The 23,716-nt window shown below is 45.7% G+C and overlaps 1 long non-coding RNA gene across 1 annotated transcript in view; it reads left to right on the forward strand.

The window, feature by feature from the left end:
* LOC117062444 overlaps nucleotides 1-14,374 on the forward strand; it is a 46,277-nt gene extending 31,903 nt beyond the window's left edge. The window contains exons 3-4 of the long non-coding RNA XR_004428376.1: nucleotides 939-1,134; nucleotides 13,692-14,374. This is a non-coding gene — a long non-coding RNA (uncharacterized LOC117062444). The remainder of the gene's footprint in view (nucleotides 1-938; nucleotides 1,135-13,691) is intronic.
* Nucleotides 14,375-23,716: the final 9,342 nt, after the last annotated feature.

A 23,716-nucleotide genomic window follows, 5' to 3' on the forward strand; every position in this document is an offset into this window, starting at 1 on the left:
ATCCCCCAAGAGAGTTGACAGCTGAGACCTCTCCAGCTGACAACCCCTCCAGCATCTGGAGCAATCAACTTTCCTTTCCCAAAGGGGGATCTGGGCCGCACATTACAGGGTCCACTGGGCACTGACTCACCAGGGTTTTCCCTGCCCTGCTGTTCACTCAAGGCTGAGGACAGTCAGGCTCCCTGGGCCTCTGTCTCTCCTCATCCAGGCTGTGGTTTAAAAAAAAAGAATCAGCTTAAATGTATTGAGTAGTTCATACGTGCAACATCTTTGATATTAGAAAGGAAGAAAAATCTATTTTTTTTTTAGTTTTATGAATATGTATTGATCATTTGTGTTTTCTCTGTGGATATTTTTAATATTCCTTATACTTAAAAACATTTTTTCTATTTTAATTTTTGTGGGTATATTGTAGGTATTTGTGGGGTACATGAGATGTCTTGATACAGACATGCAATGCATAATAATCACATTATATAAAATGGAGTAGGCTGGGCACAGTGGCTCATGCCTGTAATCCCAGCACTTTGGAGGCCGAGGCGGGCAGATCACTTGAGGCCAGGAATTCGAGACCAGCCTGGCCAATATGGCAGAACCCTGTCTCTACTAAAAATACAAAAATTAGCCAGGCATGGTGGTGGGTGCCTGTAGTCCCAGCTACTTGGGAGGCTGAGGCAGGAGAATCGCTTGAACCTGGGAGGTGGAGGTTGCAGTGAGTCGAGATCATGCCATTGCACTCTAGCCTGGGCAACAGCGTGAGACTCCATCTCAAAAAAACAAAAAAGAAAAAAAAGAAAAAGAAAAATACATTAGTTCTTATTAATTGGTTTGATTAATGAGAAAGAGTATTCATCCAAAATGCAAAATTTTCTATACAGTATGTATTTTAAGATATATCTGAGAGTGCAATAATGTGTTCTGATGTTATTACTTTTCAGTGGCATCCCCAAGGAAGATGTTAAGACCTCTAAAATATTTGAGAGCAAAATTAACACAGCTCCAGCCCATGGGCAAGTTAGAGACAGGAGTGGTGTCTGTAGAATGGAGGAAAGGAGAGGCTGCCACTGACCCTCCTGCAGCCCTTGCTCTGACTGCTCCCAGTTCTCCACCTTCTCTGGACTTTGTCACTTCGGTGTGAATAGTTAACTTTTAAGGAGCTGGAGGACTGATCTCAGTAAGCCAGTGACCACTGCCTGCATGTTCAAGAAAATAATCAAAGTCAGTCTTTGATAACCTTCATCTATCTGTTTTTCTTGCAGATAACAACTCGAATTGACTTAAACAAAAAGAAAAGATATTGGTTTATGTACCTAAAAAGCCTAGGTGGCTTTTGAATCCAAGGGTTCAAAATATTATATTGGCTTTGCCTCATCTCAGTTGCTCCATTTTTCAGACAGGCTCTTCTCTCGCAGTGGAAGGTGGATGTAGCAGCTCCAGATTTTTTCGTGTTCAGCTGGAAATAGAAAACCCATTTTCCAGGAACTTAAGCAAAAGTCCTGAGGTTTGATCAGCTTCAGCAGCCCACAGTCATGTGACTGCCTCAGCCAATTACCGTGACCAGGAGAATGAACTATGTTAATTGTCATGCATTGTAACCCTGGATTCTGGGCTAGAACTCCTCCCTTCTCCCCTTCAACATATGGACTGACCCAAATCAAAGGTAGAAACTGTGGAGAGAAGGGGGTGGCAGACACAGCTAACTGCTGTGGTAGATTTTGGGGGACTGGAGCTCAGCATCTTCCACCCTTCTTCTGTAGTGCCTTCCTGTAATTGCAGGGGATTGAGAGCTAACAATCACATTTTCGAGACTCTCTTGCAGCTATAATTTCAGCTGTGACTTGATTCTGCCCATTGGATGCTCTCCTGTGACATTTAAATGACTGAAGTTGGGGGGTTGGCAAGATTCTATTAGAAAATTTGGTTGGGGAAGTGTTTGGTTTCTCTGCAGTAGCCAGGGTGGACATCTCAGTGTCTGGTCCCTGGCTTTGTGGGTGTTAAGAGGCAGGCTGAGTCACCTTTTGGATGGTGTGCCCTATGGTGGGCACCATGTAGTCAGTGTAGATGGCAACACTCTTGGGGACTTCCTGAGTTTGGCCGTGGGAGTCTGGCTATGGAGCCCTTGGCTTTCTGAGCACAGACCAAGCAGCAGCTCGTTTGGTGGCCCAGGTCTGCAGGGTGACCATTAGGATCTCTTTAGCCTCCACAGCAATTTTGTGGGCCAGTTAAGACTCAGAAACAAATTCCTCTTGCTTTGCTCGGCAAGAATGAACTGAATTCTTGCACCTGAGCCATTCTGTGCACTTGAACTCTCTCCCCATCCCTTTAGCTCTCTGCTCCACACCACCCCCTCACCCTGTCCTTCTTCCTTGCTGGCAGGGCCCACTCCCTCCAGAGAGGCTGTGTCTATACAGAGTGGGTGTGTGTGAGAAGGAGAACATTCCTGAATATTTTCTGCCCTAATAAAAAGAGACATTGGAGAAAAATCTCCCCTCCTGCTTTTGGACGTGGCTGGGGCAGAATGTACTATGTGGCACTAAAGCAGCCTTTGTGACACCCTGTGGCAATAGGCCTGAGGACATCAGCCAATGTAGGAGAGATGACAGGAAGGAAATGAGAAGTTCTGAGTCCTTCATGGCACTGAGGTGCCACTAAATTAACACATCTTGGAACTGGAACTAGTTATGAGAATTTTCTATTGTTTAAGCCACTTTCTTTCTTTCTTTCTTTCTTTTTTTTTGAGACGGAATCTTGCTCTGCCACCCAGGCTGGAGTGCAGTGGCACAATCTTGGCTCACTGCAAGCTCTGCCTCCTGGGTTCACGCCATTCTCCTGCCTCAGCCTCCTGAGTAGCCTGAACTACAGGCGCCTGATACACGCCCAGCTAATGTTTTTGTATTTTTTTTTTTTTTTTTTTTTTTTGTTGAGACGGAGTTTCGCTCTGTCGCCCAGGCTGGAGTGCAGTGGCCGGATCTCAGCTCACTGCAAGCTCCGCCTCCCGGGTTTACGCCATTCTCCTGCCTCAGCCTCCGAGTAGCTGGGACTACAGGCGCCCGCCACCTCGCCCGGCTAGTTTTCTGTATTTTTTTTAGTAGAGACGGGGTTTCACCGTGTTAGCCAGGGTGGTCTTGATCTCCTGACCTCGTGATCCGCCCGTCTCGGCCTCCCAAAGTGCTGGGATTACAGGCTTGAGCCACCGCGCCCGGCCTGTTTTTGTATTTTTAGTAGAGACGGGGTTTTACCGTGTTAGCCAGGATGGTCTCGATCTCCTGACCTCGTGATCCACCTGCCTCAGCCTCGCACAGTGCTAGGATTACAGGAGAGAGCCACCACGCCCGGCCCTGTTAAAGCCGCTTTCAACTGAGTTGTGTGGCTACCTGCAGCTGGAAGCAATGTCCATATCTTTTTGTCTCTATCTCTCTATCTCTACCTATACCTATACCTCTAACTATCTATACCTATGTATCCACCCAATGGGTTCACCTTGCCTGCTGCTTAGACAGAGCCGATTTATCAAGACGGGAATTGCAATGGAGAAAGAGTAATTCATGTAGAGCTGGCTGTGTGGGAGACTGAAGTTTTACTATTACTCAAATCAGTCTCCCCGAGCATTCAGGGATCAGAGTTTTTAAAGATAATTTGGTGGGTAGGGGCTTGGGAAGTGGGGAGTGCTGATTGGTCAGTTAGAAATGGAATCATAGGGGGTTGAAGTGAGTGTTTCTTGCTGTCTTCTGTTCCTGGGTGGGATCGCAGAACTGGTTGAGCCAGATTATGGTCTGGGTGGTGTCAGCTGATCCATCAAGTGCAGGGTCTGCAAAATATCTCAAGCACTGATCTTAGGTTTCACAATAGTGATGTTATCCCCAGGAGCAATTTGGGAAGGTTCAGAGTCTTGGAGCAAGAGGCTGCATGACCCCTAATCTGTAAATTTCTTTTTCTTGTTGTTTCTTTTGAGATGGAGTCTCACCTCTGTCGCCCAGGCTGGAGTGCAGTGGTATGATCTCAGCATATTGCAACCTCCTCCTCCCGGGTTCAAGTGATTCTCCTGCCTCAGCCTCCAGGGCAGCTGGGATTATAGGCATGTACCACCATTCACAGCTAATGTTTGTATTTTTAGTAGAGATGGAGTTTCATTATATTGGCCCGGCTGGTCTTGAACTCCTGGCCTCAAGTGATCCGCCCGCCTCTGCCTCCCAAAGTTCTGGGATTACAGGTGTGAGCCACCGCGCCTGGCCCTAAACTGTAATTTGTAATCTTGTAGCTAATTTGTTAGTCCTGCAAAAGCAGACTGGCCCCCAGGCAAGAAGGAGGTCTTTTTGGGAAAGGGCTATTATCAATTTTGTTTCAGAGTCAAGCCATGAACTGAATTCCTTCCCAAAGTTAGTTCAGCCTATGCCCAGGAATGAACAAGGACAGCTTATAGGTTAGAAGCAAGATGGAGTTGGTTAGGTCTGATTTCTTTCACTCTCATGATTTCCTTAGTTATAATTTTTGCAAAGGCAGTTTCATCTATGCTGATCTTTATACTTATCTATATCTATCTATCTCTGTTTCTAACTATATCTATATCTAGACCTGTTTATATCTGTATCTATGTATATACCTATACCTATCTATATCTATATCTAATCTATGTATCTATATCTGTATCTGAGGATGGAGATGGAGGGAGTGGAGGAGGGGAACAAACTCCAATTCTGCTAACGTTCCTTGTGGAATGAGCAACTTTGGTGTAGGCAGGTAGCCACAGCCTTTGGGTTGTTTGGGAGGGATTCAGAGATTGATCTTTTGGCTTCTTTAGTTGAGACCATTGAGCTTGGTGGAGGGGGATGGTAGGGACTTCTTGGCTGGTTGACATGAGTGATACCACCCTCATACCTCCCATTTTCATTCCCACTTCATGAAACAGTGTTGCTCTTACTCATGCATTTCCAAGGCTTCTTGTGCTGTTTTCCCACGTGATCTTCATATGAAACCTTCAACGCAAATATTATTTGTCCTGTATTTCTGATGAAAGAACTAGGACATAGACTTAAATTACTTGGCCAATCTCACACAGCTAATTAAGGGAGCCACAGGTGTGTGACCCTGCTCTAGTTTAATTTCTGCTGTACAACATTGCTGACTCTAAACTTTGCCAAACTGATTTGTAAAATAAAAAAACCAAAAAACATATTAAGCGCCTAGCGGGGAAACAGAGCTGTGGGCTCACCCTCTTTGTTCCAAAATGGGCAAAGAGCTGTAGGAAAGACCACCCTGGTCTCCTTGGGACCACATCATGGTTTCCACCCTTTGCACTCAAGAGAGGCGGGAAGTTTCTGGCACAACTGCCATTTGGCTCATTTGTTTGCCAGAACAGAAACTTTCTCAAGCACACTCAAGTAAGAGGGGTTTGGGGCAGTGAGTTTGATGTTGCACCAAGTGGAGTGATGTGGCGCATCCCACAGATATCCACAGATATCTAACAGATATCTAAGACAGGAGCCAGACGGGGTCAAGCCTTCCAGGGGCCATGCAGTGGGGAGGACAGCAGGTGGCTCTGGAGCCTGTCTGGTTTGCTCTGAAGACCCTGCAGTGGCATTGGCCACTTTCATCCCAGGCCCCTTCAGGTGCCTTGGCAAGCTCAGGGCCTGCTCCTTCCCATCCTGCCACCAGCTTCTTCCCTGACTCCCTCTTGCCTTTGGCTATTCATGCCCTATCTGGCTTACTCCACATCACCAGGAGAAAGGCATATTCAACAGAGCAGCGTGCAAACAGCAATAGATGTAAAACAATACTGTCTCCGGCCATACCCAGCGGAGTGAGGCTGCTCTCATTGCTATGAGAGAGAAGCCAAGTGACCCTAGCCCATGTCCATATAGGGCCTGAGGGCCTGGGTCACCAGCCTGGCAGATGGCCCCTCCCAACCCTCCTCCAGTCAGTGTGGAGAAGGAGGGGATGGCAAGAGCACAGGGTCACATGGCATACATCCTGGGATCCTGGGTTCAGCCCTTTATCAGGGGGCAGTTCCTGTAGTAGGATGGCAGGTGGAAGGCACCATGAAACTCCCCACAGTCCCCAGCCTGGGCCCTGATTCCCACTCTCTCCTTCAACAGTGGAACTTCCTGGGCAGCTGTGTCTTTGCCAGTCTCACAGATGAGCTTTGAGGAGGAAGCTTGCTTCTCAAGACTGTTGCCCCGGGTTACAGCTGAGTAGATGTGAGCTGCGGCACATCTGGGGCCTTACTTCCTTCTCCTGTATGTGCCCTGGGCCTAGCAAGCACCTGGCACACAGGAGATGCCAAGAAAGTGTTCAGGATTTTTTTTTTTTTTTGAGACGGAGTCTCGCTCTGTCACCCTGGCTGGAGTGCAGTTGTGCGATGTTGGCTCACTACAACCTCCGCCTCCTGGGTTCAAGCGATTCTCCTGCCTAAGTCTCTCAGGTAGCTTGGGGTTACAGGTACCCACCACCACACGGGGCTAATTTTTGTATTTTTAGGAGAGATGGGGTTTTGCCATGTTGACCAGGCTGGTCTTGAACTCCTGACTTCAAGTGATTTGCCCGCCTTGGCCTCCCAAAGTGCTGGGATTATAGATGGGAGCCACCATGCCCAGCCAAGTGTTTGGAAATTTTATGCCTGACCCCACTGTGGTTCTACTTTTGTTTGTCTGAAGGGAGACAAATCAAAAGGGAGATTTAAGAGATGAACTTTCCTTGTAAATCACTCCCAAGTCCTTTCCAACTTTCAGCAGCTCCTGTTAACATTTTCTTCCTGGTTCCTGAAACTCCAAGTTCTGGACCTCGGCCTCAGATGATGCCAGTGCATGGTTGAGTATAAAGATGGCGAAGGGGGCTGGGCATGGTGACTCACAACTGTGATCCCAGCCCTTTGGGAGGCTGAGCTGGATCACTTGAACAAAGGAATTTGAGACTAGCCTGGGCAACACAGAGAGACCCCGTCTCACAAAAAAAATACAAACAAACAAAAGATGGTGAAGGGGACCCTCTTTCTTCCCAATCTTGGCCTGATAAAGTCAAAGAAGGCGGCAGACAAACTGTGAACCCAAATGAACTTGAAACCTAATAGGGTTTGGCTACTGCATGGAATTAGACTGTTTTTAGATGAACGATTTTAATATTGTCCCCACCTGTTTTGCATTCATATTTTAATACTTCCCTGAAATTTCCATTTGTCAATATTCTGTCTCATTTAATTCTAAACTGCTGTTAAAGGTTGACATGAACATGTGGTCTTGCCCTCTGAGTTATTGTGGGACCAACTGCTGAGCTATCGGCCAACTCTCTTGCTATTGACAGGTGTCAGAGTGCAGTTTTAGCTTGCTAATCAGCTTCGCTACACTTGCTGTTTTGTATAACTGTACCCTGTACTAAGCCCAGATGTTGAATTAAGGTGGGTATGTTGGTGCAACATAAGTGCCTTTTGAATAAATAAATAAATGAATGAATAAGACAATGGTGAAGTAGCTGTAGTTCAGGCCCCGGTGGTACTTTGCCCTTCTGCATTCCCTGTCCCCCTCTGGTGGCCTCTTCTTTTGGACACCAGTGTCCTCATGGTGCCGCCGGATACCTTTAGCTCTCCTCATAGGCACAGCATCCAGGCCTGACCTCCAGGATTCTATTTTCAAACAGGATTCTGAGAGAAGGAAATGTTTATCCTAAAAGGAAGGAGGAAAAAATGCTCTACTGCCAGACATTGGCAAACTGGTCAGAGGACAATTTTTTTCTTGGCAGGGGATTGGGTGTGCATGTGTGTATGTGTGTGCATGTGCAAAGAAAGCTTTCTGGGATTCCAGCTCTGTGAGGCTGGCCCTGGATGTCTGAAACCCAAATCCTAGCTAGTGGAAGCGATGACACTTCTCATCCAAACCTTTATACAAATGAGCTAAGCAAGGGAAAATATACATTTCCAGATGAGGAAATCTGAGACCTGGAGAGTTGTCCCTCATGGAGCCTGAGTAGAAGAACCAAAAGCTACCAAGTCACTGGATTCCAATTTAGATTGCAGAACATGCCTGTAAAGCTTAAAAACATATGTTCTAGAACTTACATGCCCACATGAGGACTGTCCTATAGTGGAGAAATATCACTTGTTTCAGTGATTCTATAAATTTTTTTTTTTAACAAAAAAAACCACCTACAATTGAGAATTCGCTCCAAGTCAATTTGGAAGACACATAAGAAAAGTATTCTCTTACATTTTCACTTAAAAAAAAGGAGGGGGGATTCCTCAGCTTGGTGATGGACCTTAGTCCTTACTTTTTACAGCAAATAACTTTTTAAATATAGCTTTCTCAAGGTAGAATTGACCTACAATGAACCACACATATGTAAGTGTACAGTTTGATGAGTTTTGACTTATGTATTCATTCATGCAGCTATCACCACAATCAAGATAAGAAGCAGATCCAACACCTTTCAAAACTTTCTTGTGACCTTTCTGTATTGCATCCCTCCTGCTCCATGACCCCATCTCCCTGTCCCAGTCAACCACAGATCTGCTTGCAGCAAATGACATTGCATCTCTTCCAAAAATCAAAATTTTCCTAAAAGGATGAGAATTTTCTAGTTCTTGGCTACGGTTATGAAGGGAAGTCCCCTTCGGAAGCCCAGTGTAATTCTTAGTAGCGACATCACTGTAGGAGAAAACGCATACCCTCCAAGGAGGTGATATTGAGATATGTAAATCCTGTTTTTTTTCTTTTTTTAAGAATTAATGGCATTTCATATCTCATCTTATATTTTGTGATATTCTGTAGTTGGAATCTACTAACCCAAATTCATTGGCCAGTTCTACAACTGCTGTGTTAAAGCCAATATCTGTCTTCTATGAGAGAACAACTCCCTTTTCCCCTACTCTTGTTTCTTGTGCCCAATATCTAACCCCCTTCCGAGTGGTGTCAATCTTGTCTTCACAATAGCCATCAGTTTCAGCCTACTTTTTCCTGTCTTCTGTCAGTCCCTCTGGGCGGGCCCAGGGAATTTCTCTGCTGGATTACCATGGATCTGTCAGCCTCTTCACTGATTCACCTGCTTCCATGCTCTCCCTCTTTTCATCCTCTGTGTATCAAGGGAATCTTTATAAAAGGTGAGTCTGATCAGTTTATTTTTCTGCCGTAAATTAAAAGTTATGGTTTTATGTGTGCTCCTGGCTTCCTCTCTAGAGCCTCCCCATGACAGTACCACACCCCAGCCCACTTCTTTCATTTCAACTAGGAAGGATTTTAATAGTGTTACAGAGAGCATTTTAATAATGTACAGAGGGTACAGTGACACCCACATTTCTGTCCTGACGTCCAATTCTGTCCTCATTTATTTTTTTCTTTCTTTCTTTCTTTCTTTTTTTTTTTTTTGGAGACAATGTCTTACTCTGTCGCCCAGGCTGGAGTGCAGTGGCACGATCTTGACTCATTGCAACCTCTACCTCCTGGGTTCAAATAATTCTCGTGCCTCAGCCTCCCAAGTAACTGAGTTTACAGGCATGTGCCACCCCGTCCAGCTGATTTTCATAGTTTTAGTAGAGACAGGGTTTTACCATATCGACCAGGCTGGTCTTAAACTCCTGGCCTCAAGTGATCTGCCTGCCTTGGCCTCCCAAAATGCTTGGATTATGGGCGTGAGCCACCATGCCCAGCCTTCTTCTTCTACTTTTTACTTGCTTCTGTCCTCATTTCTTGACACTCACCTCCCAATCAGACCAAAAGAGGATCTCTGAATGCACCATCCTCTCTACCTCTGTGCCTTCATGCCTACTATTTCCTCTGCCTGAAATTATCCTTCTTCCTATTCCGGAAGACTTGCATGTTGTACTTCCCTCCTTTGCAACATTTTTACTGCAATTGTAACCTGACCTGCGTGGACATTTTTTGATTCGTCACAAATATCAGATGGGCAAGGATCATCTGTATATTTCAGCACAGAATCCTGGCTCATGGAATGAAATAGTGCAATGTCTTCTCCCTAAATCGGTATCTAGTAATCTCTCGGGCCCAGGTGCGGTGGCTCACACCTGTAATCCCAACACTTTGGGAGGCCGAGGCGGATGGATCACCTGAGGTCAGGAGTTCGAGACCAGCCTGGCCAACATAGTGAAGCCCTGTCTCTACTAAAAATACAAAAACTTAGCTGGGCATTGTGGCAAGTGCCGGTAATCCCAGCTACTCGGGAGGTTGAGGCAGGAGAATTGCTTGAACCCAGGAGGCGGAGGTTGCAGTGAGCTGAGATCGTGTCATTGCACTCCAGCCTGGGCAACAAGAGTAAAACTCCATCTCAAAATTAAAACAAACAAACAAACAAACAAAAAGCTAACCTCTAGGACAGTGTCATCAGCAAGGTGGAGTTGATGAGTCAGAAATCATTGGTACTCGATGGAAGGTATTTGTAGCCTGACACGGTGCTGTTTTTCCCCTGCCAGGAGCTCTCTTCTCCCAGACTGTGAGCTGCCTCATGCCCTTACTTTCTTTAGACCTCTGCTTCTTGATTCACAAGGCCTTCTTTGACTACTCCATATGAAATAGTAACCACCCACCCTCAGAAATCCCTATTTTCCTCTAGCCTGCCTTTCCCTATTCCTTCAACTTTATTGCCATCTGATCTACCATGTGCTTATTTACTTATTTGTTTACTGTGTGCTTATTTGTTACTATTAGAGTATAAGTTCCCTAAGGGCAGGGATTTTTCTGTTTTGTTCCCTGCTGCATTCTTAGTGCCTGATACATTATGTGTATGTGTTCAATGAACAAATGTGCATGGAGAACAGTGCATGCCACCGAAGGACAAGGCTATGCATTTTGGTTTCCCAGGGTTTATTCTCCATATGATAAAACTCGTTAAATAGTGGCTTATAGGCAGAAACGGGTCACAGGAATGGTTTAGGGAGTTCCAAGAATGAAAATAGCTTCTCTCAGCCTCAAGCAATATAAAAAATGTATTTTACAAAAAGGGTATCACCCTGTGTCTCAGAAAACCAATAATGTATGGGAAGAAAAAAGATCAGAGCAAACAAAGAAAAAGAAAAGGAGAGGGGCCGGGCGCGGTGGCTCACGCCTGTAATCCCAACACTTTGGGAGGCTGAGGTGGGTGGATCACGAGATCAGGAGATGGAGACCATCCTGGCTAACACGGTGAAACCCCGTCTCTACTAAACACACACACACACACACACACACACACACACACATACACACATAATAATATTAGCTGGGCTTGGTGGCAGGTACCTGTAGTCCCAGCTACTTGGGAGGCTGAGGCAGGAGAATGGTGTGAACTCGGGAGGTAGAGCTTGCAGTGAGCCAAGATCGCGCCACTGCACTCCAGCATGGGTGACAGTGCGAGACTCCATCTCAAAAATAAATAAATAAATAAATAAAAAGGAAGAGGAGAGACGGAAAGAGAGACAGAGAGAAAGATGCTCAACCACACCACACCAACCTTTTGATGCTACCAGCAGATCTTTGGTGTTTGTTCTAAATTCTGTAAAATCAACTGCACTGAGCTGTGAGAAAAAGCAAATGGCAATAGACAAGCTAAAGGCTGTGCTTTCGTCTTAAGCAAGCCCAAGGGTTATTATGCATGATTTCACTAAGATTCATCCCAGTTTCACAAGAGAGTTGGGCAAGTGATTTATGGGCTGAGGTCTTGGCTTGAACCCTCAATTGACCTTAGGGCCTAGGGCAAGCCATGTTCTCCTTCTGGGCCTCAGCTTTTGCCAGCAAGATAGTGAGGGAGTTGGTGAAAACCGATTTCCAAGGTCTCTTCCACCCATAATGTTCTATGACTCTGAATTTGACAAGGGTTTTCAATTTGTCCTCATTAATGAAGAGATTCAATTAACCAGGACGTTAAATTCCCTGAGTGTTCTGGTTAATTGGATCTTACTAAAATAACTTCTAAATCTTGTTTACTACATTAAAAAATAAAAGCATTTTTGCATTAATTTCTACCTGCAGAGAATATAAAAGCATTGACTGTAACAGCTGGGAGTTTCTCCAGAAGTTATTCTGGAGCAGAGTTTTCAAAACATTTTGACAGTGACCCACCATTTAAAAAAAAAAAGCAACCTTTTTACATCACATACACATACGCATGGTATCAAAGATTTTGTGAAATAATATTTAACTTTATCATATGATACAGTGTTGATATTTTATATTCTATTCAGAAAGGGTATTCAACCCACAAGTTGATTTCATGATCCAGTGTTTGAAAAGCACAGCCCTACAGTTCCACAGGAGTCTGTCTGCCCCTCGTGGACCTCTTTGCATGGGGATAAAAAACGCCCAGGACATCCCAGGGCTGTCATGTGGATATCTGAGGACATTGTGGTTACTTTATTGGTTTCAGTTCCAATTCACACTCTTTGAAATGTCTTCGGCATTGCCTGAGAAGTGCTCCTAAGTAGCCCAGTGGAGAGAAAAGAGCACTAGACAAGAGTTTCTGACTTCTAGTCTGGGTTCTGTTACTATGTGGCTGTGTGACTTTGGATAAATCACTTAACCTCTCTAAGCCTTAGCTACTTTCAAGCATGGGAATGAATGACATATCCAGGTGCCCCTCTCCTGTACCCTCTGTGATCAGGTGACCCAAGAATCACTGCCGTTTTCATCCAGGATGAATCGAGGATGGGGAAGACGATGAACTGCTGATCCATTCTGTCCTCTGTAGGCATGATGAGAGGGACCGGAACTGTGCTTTGTGTCCACTTTAGGTGGGACTGGCACAGATGAAATGCCTACAAAGGGCTTTTGATTTCTGTGGCAAAATGGTTTTAAGGCCCCACCCAGCTTTAAAGAATTATTTCTGGACTAAATATTCCTTGGGAGAGTCCTGCTGTTTCTCAGAGCTTCTCATGTACTCCTTTTTCCCACTTCCCTGCATGAGGTAGCTGTCCCTAGCTGTCCCTGCTGGTGTCAACAATTCTTCCTGGAGTTGTGTGCTGTTTGGCTGTTTTCCTGCCCTTATATGTGGATGTAGTGAAATAGCCTTCCTGGTGATGTCAAGTGACATGGAGTGATGGACCACAGTGGGAACCCCTGGGAAAGAGGACCTGGGAAGACCCGAGCTGAGATCAGAGTTGAGGCGTGTGTGGTTGTGGGGTGCACGCCAAGCAGAACTGTCCGGCTGATACCTGAGCTGCAGCAGGAAAGATGGGAACGCCCCTTACTACAATATGGCAACCTCAGATCTCTTTTTTTTTTTTTTTTTGAGACGGAGTCTTGCTCTGTCGCCCGGGCTGGAGTGCAGTGGCCGGATCTCAGCTCACTGCAAGCTCCGCCTCCCAGGTTTACCGCCATTCTCCTGCCTCAGCCTCCTAGTAGCTGGGACTACAGGCGCCAGCCACCTCGCCAGGCTAGTTTTTTGTATTTTTTAGTAGAGACGGGGTTTCACCGTGTTAGCCAGGATGGTCTCGATCTCCTGACCTCGTGATCCGCCCACCTCGGCCTCCCAAAGTGCTGGGATTACAGGCTTGAGCCACCGCGCCCGGCCTCAACCTCAGATCTCTTATTTGCTTGCTAGTTTTTGTTTGGTTTGGTTTTGGTTTCAGTTTGGTGTTTGCAGTAACACCAATCTGAAGAATTAACAACATTCTTCAAAAATATTCGTAATAACCAGCTTTGTAGTCCAAAGGGCAGCCTTGATTCCAGCTTTCTGCAGCTCACTAAGCCTATAGTTGGGTGTATTATTCATTTTCTTTCCAGACATGAAACAACCATTTCAACTAGGTTGGACAAAAAAGAGAAGCCAAGATGGGGCTGAGAAACCAATGCAGCCAGGCCCAGGGATCCAGGACTCAGGCCAGGTGCTGCCGGATGTTTGCTCCAACTCGTGTTGCTGCTGTCTTCTCTGTACCTCAATTCTGTCCTCTATCACTGCAGGCAGCTTCCTCCCAAGGTGGTGAGTAGGGTTGCTGCTAGCCCTGGTGAATGACATCTTAGCTTTTACGCTGGAGATACACTGACCCCCTTTCTTGGTTCCAGGATGAAAAAGTCTGGGGAGGAAAACTCTTACCCACCCCCTGGAAAAATCAACAGGGGAGGTGGAATTCGTGGAAGGACATGGCAGCTCCTGAGGTGAATGTGTGGGTTTAAAGAACACACCATTCATTCATTCATCCATGTGACACATAATTATTATTATTATTATTTTGCTGGAGTTTTGCTCTGTCGCCCAGGCTGGAGTGCAGTGGCACGATCTCGGCTCACTCATGCAGCACATTTTTATTGAGCAAAACTGAGAGGCTGAGTGAGGGACCAAAGTCTTCACTGATGAGGGAGAGGGTGCCCAGAGATCAGCAGATGAAGGTGAAGAGAAAAGGTAGAGGACACCAAGAGCCCTGCCAAGCAGCAGAAGTAGGAGGAATTGAGGAGCTTCTTCCAGAATGAATCAGTTGCACTTTTTTTTTTTTTTTTGAGACAAGGTATTTCTCTGTTGCCCAGGCTGGAGTGCAGTGGTACGATCTTGGCTCACTGGTGACCAACCTCTGGCTCCTGGCTCAAGCGATCTTCCTGCCTCAGCTTCCTGAGTGGTTGGTATTACAGGCACGTACCACCACGTCTGGCTACTTTTTGTATTTTTAGTAGAGATGGGGTTTCACCATGTTGTCCAGGCTGATCTTGAACTCCTGAGCTCAAGTGATCAGCCCGCCTCGGCCTCCCAAAGTACTCGGATTTTAGGTGTGAGCTACCGGGCCCAGCCCAATTGCTCTTTTGAAAGGAAGTCCTGCTATGAAAAAAGTAGCAGTTGAACTAAATCGTGACTTGAATGATGTAGCTGCTTTATATCCTGGCTCAAGCTCCTGACCTTGTTGTAAAGCAATAAAAGTTTGGGCACCAGTAGTGAGTCTGCCAGCTACACTTCGAGTAGCTCTGCCCGAGGGGAATTCTTGCACATACTCTATGGGAGACATGTACAAGAATGTGTGCAATAGCATTGTTCATAATAGCTAAAAAAGGAAACAACCCAGATATTCATAAGTAATAGAATAAACAAGTAATTTTGGCATAATGGAATCCCATAAAGCAAAGAAACCAAATAAACTACAGTTATACCCATCGACATGAACAAATTCTAAAAATACTGTTGAGCAAAGACAGCATGTTAAGAAGGTGAAATTCACAAAAGGCACCTCTGAGCAGTATATTGGTTAGGGATCCACAATAAATGGATTAAAACTATAAAGGAAAGCCAGGGAATGAGTAACACCCGTGTCAGGTCAGTGGCTTGCCCCGGGGTTTGGGAAGGGACAGCAAGACAGTTGGGAAGGGTGGGCATGGAGTGAGCTTCAAAGGTATTGGCAATATTCAATTCCTTAAGCTGAGTGGTGTGGACATGGGTATCTGGTTTTTATTATTATTCTTTAAGCTGGACATATACGTTATGCACATTCTTTCGTAATATGATCCATTTCACAATGAAGAAAAATTTGTAAAGCATATATAGCCAAAACCAAAGCTCCTTCACACCCCAATAAAAGGTAGAGTTTGATGTGGTTGAACAGTCTGAGCCTCAAAGGAATTAGGACTTTTCTGAATGTGGTGCTGTACTGGTCTGGAATAGCATCTGGGAGAAAGGAGGATGGCAAACTACCCCACACGACCCCGTGGCCAGGGCATCAGCAACTGGACTGAGGGGTGCCCCGGTATCTCCAGGACCTCCTGTTCCTATGGCTCTGGGACCACAGCGTGCCCACTCTATGTTCCTTTCTTCCTGCACCACCATTCTCAGGGGTTGTCTGGCTTTTCAGAGTCACCACCGTGTACTTTATTTCTCGCAGCTTTCCCACGGCTGCCTGCTGAGTAGGAAGCAATCATCCTAACTCTTCATGTTTTTGATCCCCAAAGCAAGTGCCCCAGTCCATTTGGAGTTAAAAATATGAAAGCATTTTGGACCACATCCAAAATCTGGTCACTCACCATGTGATTACCTTTTTAGGGAAGGCTTATCATTTGCCTGCTGAAGTTTACTTTAAATTCTGACTGTTTTGCAAACACATTCTTTGTTGACAGCTCTGGTTGGAAATGTTTGGGCTCACCGTGTTCTGGGTAAAACACATTGTCAAGTCTTTTTTTAACCTCTCACGTTAGATGGTTTTTCTTGGCCTGCATTTCAGTGTCCATTAACCTTAGTGTCGTAAGAGCTTGGAGTGAGAAGGAACCTTGGAAGCCACCCATCCAACTTCCCACCCAGTGGGAGAATTGTTCTGAAGCTTGCCTGATCACAGCCTCAGATAGCTTGCTTTTTAAGGGCATTGCTGTACGGACACAGAGTACCATAGTTTACCAATTCCACATAACATTTTGCATACATTTTCATGAATCTTGGAGAATCAGAAAACAGTGTGAGCAATTCCAAGTTTGCTAATTAAATTAAAATGAGCACAGACTCTTACAAAACAGGTTTGAGAGTTACAGGAGGCCTTACATGGTCAAAGACATTTTTCACCTACTTAAAATAATCCTATCCTGGTTAGGAGGTACAGAGAGACAAGGGAATTGGACACATCACATGCTTGGAATGAGAAACAGAGAAGGATTGCTTGGCAGACCTGTGTGTACATTTTCTTCTGTCCTTTTGTTATTACTTTCTTGCCTCCTTAAAGGAACAGAGATGGCCGGGCGCGGTGGCTCACACCTGTAATCCCAGCACTTTGGGAGGCCGAGGTGGGCGGATTATGAGGTCAGGAGTTTGAGACCAGCCTGACCAATGTGGTGAAACCCTGTCTCTACTAAAAATACAAAAATTAGGCATGGTGGTGGGCGCCTGTAATCCCAGCTACTCAGGAGGCTGAGCAGCAGAATCACTTGAACCCAGGAGGCAGAGGTTGCAGTGAGCTGAGATCGCACCACTGTACTCCAGCCTGGGCAACAGAGTGAGACTCAGTCTCAATAAAAAGAAAAAAGAAAAAGAACAAATGGTACAGGAATGAAGAATGTAGACATCACCCTGCTGAAGGGCACATGACTGGCCTGTCATCCTCTCACTGCCACCCTCTGTCTTCCCACCTAATGGCCACTGGATGCCTTTTCCCATTAGTCTGGGCCCACCCCAGTTTCTGAGCCCACCGAGAGATGGTGCAATGTGTGTTAATAGTTGCCTCTTCCACATGTCTCCCCACCTTTTGTTCTGCTCCAGTAGAACTTGGAGCCAAGTGGTGATACCAGCTGCCATGGTAGTTAAGTGGGCTTGAGCCTTGAGCCACTCTGGGACCTTGGTGGCACAGGCCCCTCAGAGTGAGGGGAGGAATCCGGCCTGGGAAAGACTGAAGTTAATCCATCGGAACAGCAGGGTCATTCTCTGTCTAACCCCTCTCTCATGCAAGCTGAGGAGAGTTTCTGGGTTAAAGAAGGTAGCTGAAGATTGTTTTTTTTTTTTTTTTAAAGTTAGGGGTAGGAAGCTCAAGCAGGAGTAAGGAGGGAACAATGAAAGGTGCTGACCCAGCCTGGACACACAGGTGCATGGTCCCGGGGGCATGTGAAGTTCAGGTAAGCTTAAGTAATGGTTGTGAGAAGGCCTAGTTGGTGGCACAGGGCCTGGTGGAGTCTTCACAGCATGATACCCCAGTTGGAGCCTATGCAGAGAGGCAGGAGAGAAGTGGCAGGATATTGGCGCCACAAGAAGCAGCTCAGGGCAGGCCAGCATGCCCTGCAGGCCACCAGGGGCAGGCGCCTCCTTCAAGGTTCTGATCCCATTGTGTGGTCCCTCCCCAGACACCCAGATCTCCCCCAGCATGCTGGGCCCTGGGGACTGGCCCGGGACTGATGCACTCACAGACCTGCCTGGGTCCCATCTGATGACTCGAAGGAGCCAAAGGCGACTGGGACTGACTGCCTGAACTGCCAGGCCCCAAGTTCCATCAATTCAAATCGACAAATACCTTACTGTGTATCTGTGGGTGAGGGAGTTGGGGTAGGATAAAGACAAGGGGCTAGGTGGCCGACTGGGAGGGAGATTAGGAAATGCTGATAATGCCATATCATATGAATTATACAGCAGATTATGCAGCCAGAGAACACTGCTTCATTGGTCCATATGGGCATCCATTTGCACTGGGCATTTGCATTGGAAAAAGAGAAAGGGAAGACAACATAGGGAGAGAGGAAATGGGGGAAGAATTTTGCATAGAAAAAAGGCATTACCAACCCCTGACCTTGTCTTCCAGTCCAGTGGCAGGTGGCAGCAGGGAGGGACTAAAGGAGCCATTTCCACAGGGCGTCAGGGAGACAGAGGCCACAGCTATCTGCTTAGGTTCCAAAGTTACTTCAGGGATACTGAGTGGAGGAGAGGGTCATTGTCCTCACCCCACTGTGCAGCAAAGCATCTCTGTGAGTGTGAGGGCAGCAGAGGCGTAACTCCATGTTGGCACCTACACCGCTGGTGTAGTGGAAGCAGCACTCTTGTCACGTACACAGGTGTATCTCCAGAGGGCAGCCTGAGAGCGCAGCGCAGAGCATCCACAGGACTTGAGTGTGATCGGAGGGCAGGAACCAGTGATGTTCTGGACACACCTGTTATTTTCAGCTGGTTGGCACCAGGTTGGGCCAGTAGGACCTGGAAATACTCCAGTTGTAGAAGTTAACAGAGTGTCCTCTCCAGGCGCTTTAATTGCCACCTTCATAACAGCCTTGAAAAATTCCACCCCTCCGACCTTTTTAATTTCTTTTTTTTTTTCTCTTGAGACAGAGTCTGGCTCTGTTGCCCAGGCTGAAGTGCAGTAGTGTAATCTCAGTTCATTGCAGCCTCCACTTCCCGAGTCCAAATGATTCACCAGCCTCAGCCTCCTGAATAGCTGGGACTACAGGTGTGTGCCACCACGCTGGGCTAATTTTTATATTTTTAGTAGAGAGGGAGTTTCACCATGTTGTCCGGGCTGGTCTCGAACTCCTAGCCTTACGTGATCTGCCCACCCCAGCCTCCCAAAGTGCTGGGATTACAGGCATAAGCCACCGCACCCAGTCCCCACCTTTTAAATGTCATAGAATTTTTCTGAATCTGTAATTACCTTGTTTTTTTTCCTTTAGTCCAAGGATCAGTCAATTTAAAAAATTTTTTTTCTGTAAAAAGCCAGATAGTAAGTACTTTTGGCCTTGGAGGCCATATGGTCTCTGTTACAACTGCTCAGCTCTGCCACTGCAGTCTGGAAGCAGCCATTGACAATGCATAGACTAATGAATGTGACTGTATTCAAATAATAGATGATTTATGGACTCTGACACTGGAATTGTATATACATCTTCACAAATTACAAAACATTCTTTTTGATTTTTTTCACAAATCCAAAAATGTGAAAAACATTTTTTAACTTGTAGGGTGCAAAGACAGTCCCTGGCCTTAGTTTACCAATCCCTGAGGGTCAGGAAGGGCTCATAGTTGTGTTGCTAGTGCCTAGCACAATATCTGACATACAGTAGGTGCTCAATAGATATTTGTTGGAGGAGTGAACTGCACTTTACATACAAGAAGACCACGGCACAAGAGGTTAATCAACTGTCAAATGTGGAGTTAGAACTCACACTTTCATGGTTTGCAATAGTTTGGAGAGTGAGGTGGTTGGCAGCTCTTCCAGCTCCAAGTCCTGCACTCCTTCTACCAAATCACAGCTTTGCACTTCCCAGAAAAAAATATTGTTACATGGAATTTCACAGAATTGGGGGCCGGGCATGGTGACTCATGCCTATAATCCCAGCACCTTGGGAGGCCGAGGCAGGTGAATCTCTTGAGGTCAGGAGTTCGAGACCAGCCTGGCCAAGATGGTGAAACCCCATCTCTACTAAAAATACAAAATTTAGCCAGGTATGGGGGTGTGCACCTGTAATCCCAGCTACTCGGGAGGCTGAGGCGGAGAATTGCTTGAATCCATGAGGCGGAGGTTGCAGTGAGCTGAGATCACACCACTGTACTCTAGCCTGGGCGACAGAGCCAGACTCCATCTCAAAAAAAAAAAAAAAAAAAAAAAAGGAATTGGGGATTGAGAACTGCTCTTGAGCAGTAAATCAACCAGTGAGGTCAACTCTTGTGGTATCACCTTTCAACATGGTCAAGCTATGGAAATGTGATTTTCATTTCTCAGGGATTTTTGTTTTTGTTTTTGTTTTTAACTCTGCCAAATGGAGATCATGCCATTGCTAGTCTACCTGAAAGACAGATGTAAAGAATCAAGTCAGGGGCTTTGCAGGTATTAAAAAGTTTCCATGAGGGCTGAATCATATGTATATTGTTCAGTTGAGCATTTTCTTTATAATCAAAATTTGTTTGTTTTTTAAAAAACAACAACCAATGGTTTTGTGTGAGCCAGGGGCCACATAAGACCTAAAAAGTTCCTGCTTTTGGTAAAAGCAAAAATTAGATCTACTCTAGAAGGTAACCTGCCCTTAAAAACATCCAGGCTCCTGGTTGGAAAAACAGGTTCTTTTTCAAAGTCAGTCCTTGCAAGTCTGTATCCACCCTCATTTCTGTCAACTCCTACACTTGGTTTCAGCTTAAGTCTCTGTTGGTTGCTATGCTTTTTTCCCATCTCCCATGACTCATTCCCAGGCTGTGTTCTCACTTGGCCTCAAGCCTGCTCTGCTCCTCAGGTGGTGAGGTTGACCACAAACCAGAGAGCATTCCAGGAGGTGAATATGTGAACTCCTCCTCTGGAATCTGCACCTGTGTTTCTTCCGCAGCTTTAAGTTTCAGTGGCTTCCTACACTGAAGCCTCTCTTGGGGCCCTGGCCATCAGCTAGGCACCACCGTGATGCCTCCTAACAGGCCCTTGGGTGCTGTTCTGACAAGCAACAGAATTGGAGATTGAGGTGAGGCGCTCTCGCCCCCGCACTTCCCACTGTTCCAGAAGCTTGCCCAGCCCAAGGGTGTGGTGTTGCAGGGGCTGGGCAGTGGATGACACTCCCTTCCGAAGGCCTCATATTTGATGTGTTTTGATTGTTCTGATCCTAGGAAGCATAGTTAATATCAACACATTCTTCCCACTCCCCCGGCCATGCACTGGCTCCAATTTTTATTTTTATTTTATTTTATTTTTTGAGACGGAGTCTCGCTCTGTCACCAGGCTGGAGTGCAGTGGTGCGATCTCCGCTCACTGCAACCTCTGCCTCCCGAGTTCGAGTTCATGCCATTCTCCTACTTCAGCCTCCTGAGTACACAGGCACCTGCCACAACACCTGGCTAATATTTGTCGGCCTCCCAAAGTGCTGGGATTACAGGCATGAGCCACTGCGCCCCTCCCCAATTTTTAAAAAGTAATATACACTCAGTGTGGAAAGTTTGAAAATATCAATAAGCAAAATGCAAATAAAACCCATCTCTAGAAATAAACACTATTAAACATTTTAGAATATATCCGTTGAGTCATTTTATATTCATAATTTTCTAAATATATTGCATCATATTGCAATGCTGTTTTGCCACCTGGTTTATGTTTTTACTTAATACATTATGAGTACATTCCCATGTCATGAAGCATCTTTTTATAATTTTTTTATTGTTATACTGGGTTCGATGATAAGTGTGAGCACAGTATATTTAATAAACACTGATTGTTGGACATTTAGCTTGTTTCTGGTTTTCCATGCCATGAAAAACATCCTTAATTATAAATTAATTATAAATGCTTTTTTGCATCTCTTGCTGCTTCCTCAGGATACATTTCTAGAAGTGGAGTTAATTAGGTCAAAGGCTCTGCACATTTTTAAAGGTCAGATTGCCTTCCAGAGATGATCCAATTTTTGCTTCTACCTATAGTGCAAAATGTCCCTGTTCCCCAACACTTGCCAACATAGTATTGCATATTAATAACTTTTTTTTCTTTGAGATGGAGTCTCACTTTGTCACCTAGGCTAGAGTGCAGTAGCTTGATCTCAGCTCACTGCAACCTCTGCCTACCAGTTCAAGCGATTCTCCTACATCAGCCCCCAAGTAGCTGGGATTACAGGTGTATGTCACCATCCCTGGCTAATTTTTGTATTTTTAGTCGAGACAGGGTCTCACCATGTTGGCCAAGCTGGTCTTGAACTGCTATTACAGGCGTGAGACACCATGCCCGGCCAGTGTATTTAATAACTTTTGATTGGTAAAAAAAAATTACTATTTGAAAGTTGATGAGTGAGGCTGAATTTTTCAATGTGTTTTTTAGTCATTTGTATTTCTTTTGTGATTTATCCTTTGTGAGCATAATTATTTGCTTCTTCCTTCCTCAAAGGTATTTATTGTTAGATAGCTCTTAGGTTCAAATTTTGACTCTACCAATAACTAGTTTTGTGACCTTGGAAAAATCATACCATTGAACCTCAATTTCATGATCAATGAATTAGAATAATAATCCCTACTGAATAGAGTTGCTCTTAGGGTTTAATGAGATAGCATATGTAAAGCAATTTCCACTATCTCTGGCACACGGGAGGTGTTCAATAAATGCTAATTTGTCCCCTTCGCCTACCATGGGCAAGGTGCCCATGAAACACACAAATGTGAAAGATACTCTGTTTGTCCTCAAGGAACACACAATCCAATAGAGGCAATAAAATATACACAAATATTTGACATAGGCTTTATAAGATGGGTAGCATTTTGACAAGGTGGGAAGAATTCCAGGGAGAGAGAGTGGCAGAGGCAGAGTGAAGAGACTGCCTACAGCATGGGTAGCTGACAAGGATTTGAGCAGGGCCACAGGGGCGAACAGAATGGAGACACTGAACTGCTTGCCAGGGATTAGAGGAGTCAGCAGTGAGATATGGCCTTGGTGGTCTGGGCCGCTGTGGAGAGAGGGAGATGCGCGAAGTTCTCCAGGAACAAGTAACCATTTTATTTGATTTTATTATTTTTTTGAGATGGAGTATCGCTCTGTTGCCCAGGCTGGAGTGTAGTGGCACGATCTTGGCCCACTGCAACCTCAGCCTCCCGGGTTCAAGTGATTCTCCTGCCTCAGCTCCCTGAGTAGCTGGGATTACAGGTACCCGCCACCACGCCTGGCTAATTTTTGTATTTTTAGTAGAGATGGGATTTCCCCATGTTGGCCAGGCTGGTCTCAATCTCCTGACCTCAAGTGATCCACCTGCCTCGGCCTCCCAAAGTGTTGGGATTGCAGGTGTAAGCCTCCGCACCCGGCCACAAGTAACCATGTAAAAGTATACAGTTCTTTGGGGCCTGGCATGGTGGCTCATGCCTGTAATCCCAGCACTTTGGGGGGCCAAGGCAGGCAGATCACGAGGTCAGGAGATTGAGACCATCTTGGCCAACATGGTGAAAACCCATCTCTACTAAAAATACAAAACATTAGCCTGGCTTGGTGGCGGGCGCCTGTAGTCCCAGCTACTTGGGAGGCTGAAACAGGAGAATGGCATGAACCCGGGAGGTGGAGCTTGCGGTGAACCAAGATGGCATCACCGCACTCCAGCCTGGGTGACAAAACAAGAGACTCTGTCACAAAAGAAAAAAAAAAAAAAAAGAAAAAAGTATACAGTTCTTTGACATTGAGTGCATGTGTAACACTGTGCAACTACCACCTCTGTCTAGGGGTGAAGGGAACTTTGTCCACCTAGAGCCAATGCTCTTTGAGAAGAGCTCTTAGGAGAGTCAAGAGTGAAGTGTGAGGCCAGGGGGTGGACAGGAGTGGAATGAAGCAGGTGACAGCAGGGTGAGAATCAGTTGGTCTGAGGTGCAAAGGTGGTCAGGAAATCAGGGTGATGGAATCCCAAAGGAGAGACACACTAGAGGCTGGAGAAGTGATATG

The sequence above is a fragment of the Trachypithecus francoisi genome, unplaced genomic scaffold (genome assembly GCF_009764315.1).
Source record: "Trachypithecus francoisi isolate TF-2019V2 unplaced genomic scaffold, Tfra_2.0 Lachesis_group17, whole genome shotgun sequence".
NCBI lineage: Eukaryota > Metazoa > Chordata > Mammalia > Primates > Cercopithecidae > Trachypithecus > Trachypithecus francoisi.